The sequence below is a fragment of the Ixodes scapularis genome, unplaced genomic scaffold (genome assembly GCF_016920785.2).
Source record: "Ixodes scapularis isolate PalLabHiFi unplaced genomic scaffold, ASM1692078v2 PGA_scaffold5__190_contigs__length_132052651, whole genome shotgun sequence".
NCBI lineage: Eukaryota > Metazoa > Arthropoda > Arachnida > Ixodida > Ixodidae > Ixodes > Ixodes scapularis.
The window spans coordinates 30,557,672-30,568,555 of NW_024609880.1; positions in this window are offsets into that span (position 1 = coordinate 30,557,672).

Below are 10,884 nucleotides of genomic sequence, written 5' to 3' on the forward strand. Positions count from 1 at the left end.
CATCTGCGGTAGGGAAGGAGAGGAATTAGGTTTAGAGTTCAGTAGTGAAAAATCAGCAGTCATGATTTTTAACGATGATGAAGTTGAGAAGCTGAAGATACAGAATATTACAGTTGAGAGAGCTAGTAAAGAGTAAATACCAGACTTGTGCCTATCTCAAATACTCTACTCAAGGTACTGTATCTTAAATACTTTTTGAAGTATCTTGGTGTCTTGCACATACTTTTGATGGAGAGTATTTGATACTCTATTTTAATTACAATTCCGAGTATCTTGTACTCATTATCTTAAATACATTTTTGACATTCCGCCATTTTCTGAGATTTTTTTGGTATGAAGTGGCGTGGGCGTGGCACGAGCAAACGTGAACATTCTTTCGAGCAACCAAATCCTGTTGCTAGCTCTGATTACCTACGGTGACTATGACAGAGCTCGTGGAAACATCGCTTTTTTTGCCGATTGTGACTCATATTTCAGCCCAAAGTTTGTACAATGAACGTTTTCCCCTCGCCTACCCAAAGGCGCCGTTTGTTTCCATTGGGTTTTCCCCCAAAAAATCCTCAAACAAAAGGTGTGGTTTTACGGAAGTAAAGATGCCTCCCTGAGCGCAACGCCGACCGGGAAACAACCTACGACAACAATGCAGACTTGAGTGCCAAGAAAATAACAAATAGAAGAAAATCTTGAAGTGGACACACACACACACAAAACATTTTTGTTTTGCTTTTTGTATATTTGATTTTGCTAGGGCAATACGTCGAGGTTTTCTTTTGTTTATTTTCTTTTTGTCGTCAGTCCGTCCCTTAAGGCCCTGTCACACTGAGGCAACACGATGGCAACAGCAACACAACACGTTGTCCAACTGTCGGGCAACTTGTAGCTCGCTCCCCGTGTTGTCTGACAAACCTGTCACATAGCGGCAACAGCAGCACAACATGGACGACAACGAAAATGTTGCCTCAGTATGACAGCCTTCGGCAACAAAAACAGCAGCAACCTGTGTTGGACAACGCCTGCTGCCCTGATCGCTGGCTGAGCGAATTTCGGGCCGGCAACACGACAGCACAGATAGCTTCGATGAAAAAGCTACTGCCCTATCAATAACGTCTTACTCAAATAAAATCGTGGAAAACGTTACTTAACAATACTTAAGGCTGGCGTGCAGCTAAAATAATTTGAGGAATGTTCTTACTACGTAATTACAGAAAGCGATTGTCGAAATGGGCACAGCTACGGTCGTGAACGTGCAGACTACCAGTGTTAAAATTAGAACTGCCAGGCCAGGTCACATTACTGCTAGTGAAATAAAATGGCACGCCTACTCACCCGCTAATGAAGCATAATAATACTAATCCAGGAAAGCAACTGGATTAAAAAATCGAAGCATGAAAATGACCATTCTGATCATGATTGTTGATGCCTGAAGCTTGAAAACAGCCGCTATCAGACACCTTATTTGCTTCAACAATACCCAGGACGTTTTGGGGAATGAATCGATCACATAGCAGGCGGTAGGCAAATAGACAGCGTTGAAAAATATTTATTCCACCGATTGTTATGAAGGCAGATCGTGACGGTGCCGCAGATCTTAAGCACTGGCAGTTAGCTCAACACCACGCTACGAAAGACGTTTCGGGGTACTGCCGGCGCAAACTCAATTTTACGGTAGAAATAGGAATTGACCTTTTTCATAGTTCGGCCACGATCGTGGCGCGCCCTCGCGGAAATCGCTCGAAACATTTTTGGTGGCTCTGGCACCGTCTCTCCGTCGTCCGCGCCGGGCCTGGCGTGCCTCCCGGTCCATGTGTTTACGTGTCTTCTCTAGTGGCGTTGTTCCGTCTTTCCCCATTCTGAACGTGTCTTTCTGTCTTCGTCTGGCGTGCATATTTTCTTCGATATGGCTGAGGACGACCTGGAGGATTAACAAAAGCTACAGTCTATGGTACAGAGGACCTCGTTCGTTTTTATTCCTTCAAGGGTGCATAGAATCCGACGCTGCGTCAGTTTCTACCATCGACTCGGGGCCACATAATCGTCACTTCGGATCGCGTCTTGCGATTGGCTGGTAAAAGAGGGGTCCCCTTTCAAGGCAGAGTCGCAGAGTGTTATGTAAGGAAAGTAATGGTGACCAGTTTCGATACCGACCCAACCATCTACCCTGTGCGGAGCTTGTGAGCCCCGTTTATAAGGCCCGGCCACTACAAATAGCTGATTTTTCTCCCCTTGATCGCTTAAGTTATTCGAGCTTATTGCGTCCGTCACTTAGCCGTCCTGTGTACCGCGCGAACGCACGATTATCACCGTATTCGGGAATGTGTAAGCAAGCTAGGGCGGTGTGAAATCCGGGCGGTCTTGATATCACGAAGGCTCGCCTGCACCAACAAAAAGTAAGGAAAGGTACGTTAGAACCAATCTCTCTTTAAATTCAGCACGAACCTTCGACAAAGTGAGCCCAGCAAACAAAGGAGTTCACGGTTGGTTGCCAAGGCATTCCATCAGGGTTCTGTCTCCGTGAAGCTTAAATTCGTTTCGCACGCTTTAGATGCTTTGCCAGCGACTGATTTTTTTTATCTGTTTTTTCTTCTCTTTTCACATGGCAAGACGCGAATGTCTATAGCGCACGCCTGAAGGACGGAAAGCTTTATCATGCTATTCTTTACTTGAATACCGTGTATGGCGTAATTACGTCACAGAACCTCGCGTGCACATTTACTATTAACGGAAAAATAGTCATAGTGTAGGCGAGCTGGTGTAAGTTGAACATGGTGGTAAACTTGACATACGAATATGTATCGAGGACCGGGACGAAAACAGGACTTCTTTAAGAAGTCCTTGATCTTTTATTCTTTCATGTATTCGTATCTATTCACCAACACGCTCATTTTCAAACATTAAACCTGAGACTGGTGTAGGAAAAGGAAAACGGAAAAAAAGAACAGGCATCGTCTTAAGAGACGGTAGCTGTTCTTTTTCTGTCTCCTTTTGCGTTTTCGTTTTCCTACCCGTTCCCGGCTTACCATCATGTTCAGATTTACTGTATTTTAGTTAAAATCAGAATGTCGCGCCGTCACATTGATGATCCGGCCGGCTGACACGGGCGATTCGCCTCCTAGGCTTTTGAAAGCAGGGCAAAAAGGGCGGAGTGTTTGACACCGAGTATTTTTGTGCACCACCCGCTAGTGCTGCTGAAACTCCATAAAGGCTTCCATTTGAACCATTTTTGTTTTTATTTGTGCAACCTACAGCTGCGCGGTGGTGAGGCGCAACGACTATGAAGCCAAGCCGCGAGAATAGCGGAGGAGTCAAGCCGAACCAGCACTGTCTGTGCGACCGAGCGGACGAGAGAGCCACCAAAAATGGCGCCTTTCCCTTTCCTCCCTTTCTCTCAGAGTCAGCGCATGCGCCCAGCGATCTCTGAAAAAGGTCAATTTCATGACATAAAGAACCGGACAGAAATACTTCCTAGGGTGGCGTGAATCCCAAACATATATCAGCGATCTCATTTTCCTCGGTTAGGGCTATCTGCTTTGTCAGCGAATGAAGAACATTTTGATAAAATAAAGGCTAGAATATACTCCCCGTGTCAAGTTTTTTAATCACAGTCACTGGTTGATGACGTCCGTGGTGATTTCCGGCTTTTCGAACCCACTAGCACTTTGTAGAGTCACATTTCCAGCGACGCCGCGCCGCACACGAACGAAAGTAAACAATCAAGATGGCGGAGTGTTCCGCGTGTTGTTCCCGCCGTCAGCGCGGTGTGACAGGGTTGTCGGAAGACAAATCGGCCAACACGATTGCCGGGCGACAGCAATATGTTGCCCGACTGTTGTTGCTGCCTTGATGTGACAGGGTCGCCGGCAACACGATTTCCTCGTGTTGCCGGATAGAGGTGTCCAACTGTTGCCTCAATGTGACAGGGACTTTATTGCTCTTGCGAACATTGACAAGCAGAGAAAAAGACAGGAAACGAACTAAAGGCTGGATGACTTCTCAAAATCCCAACGAAGTGCCCCCCCCCCCCCTCCCTCCCAACGCTGAGTGCCTACTAGTTGAAGAAGGTGAGACTGCGGTGGCTATTATGTGGGTTCACCCTGTTATCCATTCACTCATATCCGTATCCCAAGTTCGTTTATAGTGAACTCCCCATATAGGAAATATGGATTGTAGTTAAACGATGCGTCTATGGTGCGCCGCAGGACGTGATATTCAGCGTGTCACTATTGGCGAGGCGCTTTGACCCATTTGTCATCCCACACCTCGGTGTTTACCCAACACAAGGCCTGTGCACATGCCCACAGGCCTTGTGGGCATGTTCATGTCATCTTTTTAGTAGAGCGCGGGGGGGTGGTGCACGAAATAACCCAATCTCGATTCCCCCTTGTCGATATCCCCGCAGCAAATTCCCCGCTTTATCTTTACCGACCTCATTTCCCCCGGGTTCCAAAAGCCCCGTGCCCCCCTCCCCTTATCAGTTCCCCCCGTCCTCTGCCCCCGATTCTCGTTACGGGACGAAAGAAAAAGTGTATACCGAGGGTCAACAAGAACAAAGAAACCTCGAACGCGACCAGGTGAGTTCTATTTAGGGAGCTTTCAACATTGGATGCTTCCCAGACGAGGTTGAGATGCAGGAGATGGAGGTCGAATTTTTAAAAACGGAAAAAGGGAAGGAGGCCTTAATACTATAGACGGATTTAAGTATTGCTTTCAGCGTAAGGACCAAGATGAGAAAACTGCCTGGAGATGTGCTAAATACTGGACAAATAACTGCAAAGCAGCAGTTCTCAGGAATCACGGAAAAGTCGTCAAGACAACACAAGGTGAGCTAATGACTTTCTTTTTTTACACACACCACAGCGCACTATAGCAAAAAACACTCACACCTTACACACGTAGGTGTGAGTGTTGTTTGCTATAGTGCGCTGTGGTGTGTGTAATCATGTGCAACCAACTCGCCCAAGCTGCTACGTTAACAAGATACATTTCTTTTTTTACTTTCGCAAACTCTCGGATTGCTGTTCAGCTTGAAGGGCACTGAATGAATGAGGCTAAAATATGCTGCGGCCTTTCATTATCATCACGTCGATGTGTTTCAGAGCACAACCATCCACCTGACAGCAGCCAACTTCGGGAAGCGCGACTAAAGAATGCATTGAAGCAAAAGGTTAGGTCGGAGCCGCATTTCTTGAGCCTTGTGGGTCAAGTAAGCAAAAACATTGTCTCGTCTTTACATACTATGTTTTATTACACGCGTATACGTGTTCATGGTGTCCGCGATTGGACCTTGTTTGTGACGGGACCAATTTGTTCTAGGTCGACGACACGGTGATGGTTGAGCTGCCGACTTTTGAGAGCATGAGGAGCACCATGTACAGGGAGAAGAGAAAGCAGCAACCGAGCCTACCAAGGGACATGGCCGAGATTAACCTTGGAAGACTACATACGGAGACACTCGACAAGCGAGACTTCCTGCTGTTCGGCGTCAGCATAAGTGCAGGGCGTGTTCTTTGCTTTTGCACGCAGGAGCTGCTTTTTCATTTTTCGGAAATGGTTGAAGTGTTCATCGATGGCTCAATATTCAAGGGTTCCTGAGGCTGGTGCAGCGATATTGCGGTATCTAAGTAGTGGACATTGCTTCAACAAAGCTGTATACATTAACGTGTTAATAAATCTCCCATAATTTGCAATATTGTCAAGCACTGAACTGACACAGGATCACGGAATAACAGTGTGCGTTGGTTTCAAAGAACATCGGAGGTGATCAACGGGCGTCCGTATCGTTTCGTCGACACTCGTTTCATCGACACCATGTTTCGTGAAAAAACTAGCTTCGCCGCACGTGCGTCACAGGGACCCATGTTAATCCAGGCGGACCACCCGTCACGCCGCCTCGCGGCGACGAACCCCGGACAAAAGCTCACCGGACAAAAGCTCACCGGACAGAAGCTCACCGGACAAAAGCTCACCGGACAAAAGCTCACCCATTTTTTCACAGACCCGGACAAAAGCTCACTAGAAGAACATTTAATGCTGGTCTTAAGACGAGTCCGGACAACTTAGGTGCTTGCCTGCGACACTAAAATACAACGATAAATTTAATCTGACAGGCGCATGGTTTGTTGATTAGTGTAGAAACGAGTTTATTTATCGATTGGTTAGAAGCGAATGCATTTTCCTACTAGCTCCAGCAGTCTTAGTAGATCTCGGTGCACCTCTTCGGGTTCAAAAACTCCGGTTCACGAAGTTTCTTGGGCGATACACGAGGTTACTCCGACATACCTTGAAAGTTGAGTCAAGCAAGCTAATCTTAGCTCCACTCAGTTTTGCTTATCTTAATTTTGGTCCCAAAAGTTGCTTCTGCGCCTGCTATGGCTTATTGGTCGGCACCTTTGCATGGGATGGGGTACCACTTCTCCTAAAAATGGTGCAATGACCATCGCGTCCGCATGTTATTCAAGCCCTTGTTTCGCCCGGGTTGCGAAAAAAAAGAAGAGGTGATCTTTTGTCCGGGTCTGCGAAAAAACGGGTGAGCTTTTGTCCGGTGAGCTTTTGTCCGGTTACCCGCGGCGACAGACACAGGCGACTTATTACAAAAGGAAGCTAATCCGAGCTGTCGGTGTAACAAACTTTTGATGAAACGATATGTCGATGAAACGTCGTTCGATCAACTGATTGCCACTGGATAGAGAGGCACACAAAAGTTACAAAATGGGGGAATTGGATACGGGGGTGCTGGCGCTCGGGGGAGGCAAGACGGGGAATTTGACAACGGGGATTTTGACACTCGGGGGAAATGGCAAGGGGCATTTGGGACGGGGGAACTGCCACCGGGGGAATCGTGCTACAACCAGCGCGGGGCACATTAAGTGCCAGATCTCTCCCTAAAGCAGTCGTCAGAGGATGCGAGCTCGACCCACTTGGGCTTTTATGCTGAGCTGGGCACCATGCATGCTGCATTGTTCATGCAGGCCGAAGTGGTGACAAAAGAGCCCCTCCTCCCCCTCACCGGAGAACACAAACTCCACCCGAACGCTGACGCCGCGTTAGGTCAAGTCAGCCGAGCGCTGAGTCATTGTATTTGTTGTCCCCATTCATGTAGTTCTGAAGTTAACCGCTTGGGGCGCCGCGGTCTGATCTCCTCCCAAATAGCTAAACCGACCACTTTCTCGTTGTCCCAGAAATCTTTTGTAACATCTATCAGTGATATTGCCACGCGTGCTGCCGAGCGACCGCGTGGCCGAATGGTTACCGCGTTTGGTTCTCGCGCGGAGGCTTTCGCGTGGAGGCTCCGGGTTCGATACAAGGGAGCGGACTCCTCTTTATTATTTCAACTTGCCATTCTCGTAGGTTCGAGATCCTTGTCGTCTGATCGAGTTACGAATGTTCTACGCGCCTAACTTTCTACGCCGAATGTTCCAGAAACCCACGCAAGTGCAAAAGGTGCTCCGAATGGCGGTCTGGAGTCAGTCTCGCCTCAGCACTCGATCCTGCTGTTTCGCCGACGTCGACGCCTGCGATGCTAGCCTTTCTTTATTTTGTTTTGGGCACAAGTTCGCCCCATTAAACTTTTAGCTTCTTCAGTTTTTCGCCGCCTCATTATTTGTCATTCGTGACAATATCCTGCTCCTTATAGTTGGACTGCATCAAATTGCCGTACGATACTTTTTTTTTATTTTTGCGTGCTAATAGACAACCTTGGTAACCCAGATTTGCGGAGCTGTTTAATTGTCGTTGTCACTGACGTCCATAAAAATTACGCAATGCGGAAGTATCTTTAAAAGTAATTGAAATACATTTGAAAGTATTTGTACTCTACTCAGGATACTTTACAGTGAAATAACTTGAGTAGTATATTAAATACTTTGTGATGCAGGTATTTAGGAACTTAACTTAAATACGTTCATCTAGTATTTTGTTCAGCACTGGTAAATTCAAGTATCTATGAGTATGGATATGTGATGGTGCAGAATATCTCAGTGAGCATGAAAAACTTATAATAGGCAAGGGCAACGAAATGCAGCTGTAATGAAAAATAGAGCACTTTGGAAATACAACAGGTATGAGGTGATGAGAGAGATTTGGAAAGGGGTCATGGTGCCTGGCTTGACTTTTGGAAACGCAGTGATATGCTTGAAATCCGAAGTCCATGCAAGACTAGAAATAAAACAGCGCGGAGTAGGTAGGCTGGCTTTGGGGGCACATTGCAAAACGCCAAACCAGGGAGTACAAGGAGACATGGGATGGGCGTCCTTTGAGAGCAGGGAAGCGGTGAGCAAGATAGAATTTGAGGATCGGTTGAGACAAATGGGCACGAAAGGTTTTTAGCTATTTATACATGAGGAGTATAGACACAAAGTGGAGACAGCGCACTAGGAAATTAAGGGGAAAGTTTTTGAGCTATAGTGGAGTTACGGAAGAGCAGGTCTCAGTTAAGAAGAAAGTTAAGGCCACAGAAAGAGATCGGTGGTTAGAGGGAATGCAGACAAAGACGGCTCTGGAAAGCTTTAGATTAAACAATACACCTATTGCCAAAAAAAGCATTTATGACAATTCTAGGGGAAGCTCATTGTTGTTTGAGGCGAGGACGGGTGTTCTGCGAACCAGAGGATACAGAGCGAAGTACCAGGAAATGGATACAGTGTGCGCTGCTTGTGGAGAGAAGGACGAGACGGCCGAGCACTTGATACTCTACTGTAAAGGGCTTCACCCTATGCCGACCGAAGACGACTTACATTTAATAAAGTCGTTGGGTTTTAGAGACAGCGAGGGAAGAGTGGATTTCAAGACAGTAGAGATTACCAAGCAAAGATTAAGTGAATGGTGGCAGAAAGCGAGAAAAAGATAGGTATTTTCTTATTAACTGATGGCAAAGGGGGTTTTATAGCCTTACTTTCTTTGCAGTCGGAGTGAATATAGTTTTCACATTTAAACATTCTAAGCTTAAATGGTAAAACAAAATGGCTAGGTGGCGTAAGCTACCGCCCGATCCATAGGGCTCAGCCGGATTCATCCATCCATCTATCCGGAGGAAACGTCATTCTAAGTGTCACAACTCAGATTTTATTTTTAAGCTTAACACAATGACAAATACGGAGCGCAAAATGACAAAAAGGGAAGAGACACACCGGATAGAACTGAGCGCTGAGTCCCAAGGTGTCGAACCGAAACGTTTTTCGTTCCGGTTTTTGTTCCGGTTCAGGAAAAACGGTTCAGCTCCGGTTCAACTCCGGAGTGAAAAAATAAAGGTTCAAACCGGTTCAAACCGGTTCGTACTCATATGCTACAAAAGCAATTGACGGCAGCAAAAGATAAACTATGCACATTTTGTAAAAGTGGTAAATATAAAAAACAAACGCTCACATTACTGTGTGGAACTAACGAGCAAGTGCTGGGGCACTTCGGGACGTGGGTGAAAGCACAGTTCAATGTCAGGCAGCTGACCGAAGAAGCAGGACGTCGTCAAGCATATCCGAGGAAAGACGGCCCCTCTGAGACGATAAAATGAACTTCAGTGCATGAAAGGTTCTCTCCACGCTCACCTGGGTCGCAGGCACTTCCAGGACGAATTTGCGCCAATGCGTAGAGTTCTGGATGGCGTTCCCTTCTCTCCGCCTAAAACCGCAAAACGTTAGCGTGCCTTGAAAGCTGCGGCTCCTTTTCTAGCATTTCCAGGAGCCATGCTATATCAAGTGGTTCACTTTACTTAAACATATAAAATAACGCAAAAACGCCAGCTTCAACCTTTCTTTCCTTGAGGAGCACTTCCGGGGCGTCTTCCGGATCTTGTGAAGCCGCCGCAGTTTCAGAAGACAGGGTAGAATCTTGCTCGCATTGCAGAGCTGTGAACCTCCTCCAAGTCTCTGTCAAATGCAACGTGGCCCGGTACTTTTGCTCAGGAGTTAGAAGAAGGCGGTAGCGGGGATCCTTGTACAGTGCTGCACAGAAGACATCCGTGTCAAGAAGTTGGCGCTCCCTCTTTTTCATTGACTGAACGAAGGCTTTTGCTAACGGCGAGGATATCTTGGAAGTGTCCATGCATGGAATATGTCAGCCATGCTCCGTAGAAATCTCCTACAGTGATCTGTTCCTTCTGCAATGTCTTCGTCGCCACTTCTGCCGGGCGAAGCATTTCGACTTCCGCTCATACGTCTTCAGTCGACCCGCGGAGCTTTCTTCTTTTAAGAGCAACCCTCCAGCGAAGCCTCCTAGTTCAAGTAGCCTGTTGAGCATATGCAGCGTGGACATCCACCGCGTTCGACAATCAAGCACTGGTTTCTTCAATCCTAGCTTTCTGATCAGGGACATAACACATTGGACACGTAGTCTTTTAACAAGCGCACGGCTTTCCCCGGTTTGCGCGGAAATGAGATTTTTTTTCTTTACATTTTTGGTTTATTTTTGGGTGCTACTGTGTTTTTCGCCACGCACTTTTCACGCGACCTGACTTCGCGTATGAACCGAAAACCGCACTGAAAACATATCGGTTCCGCTCCGGAGCGAAAAATATTATTTCGTTCCGTTCAACTCCGGTTCGAGCGAAAATAACGGTTTTTTCCGGTTCACGGTCCTGGTTCGGTTCAATACCCTGGCGCTGACTCGCAGCTAGATATTTTAATAGAAGAAAGAGAAAAAAAATATATTTTGGTCACCATAAATCGCACGTGTGACCTGTGCCATGATATGTGGTCGCTCGTTGTCCCGTTGTTCACCGGCCGGAGCCCGTTGTCCACCGTGGGTGGGAATTTTTCACTTCACTGTAAAGAATGTCTTTGTAAACCGTCTTTTGATGCCACCACAGTCATGGGAAAACACCGGGACAAAACAACCCGAGAGGTTCTGGAAGCTTTTTACATCCACAGGGGAGGAGCAAGTTGCATCAGCACACCA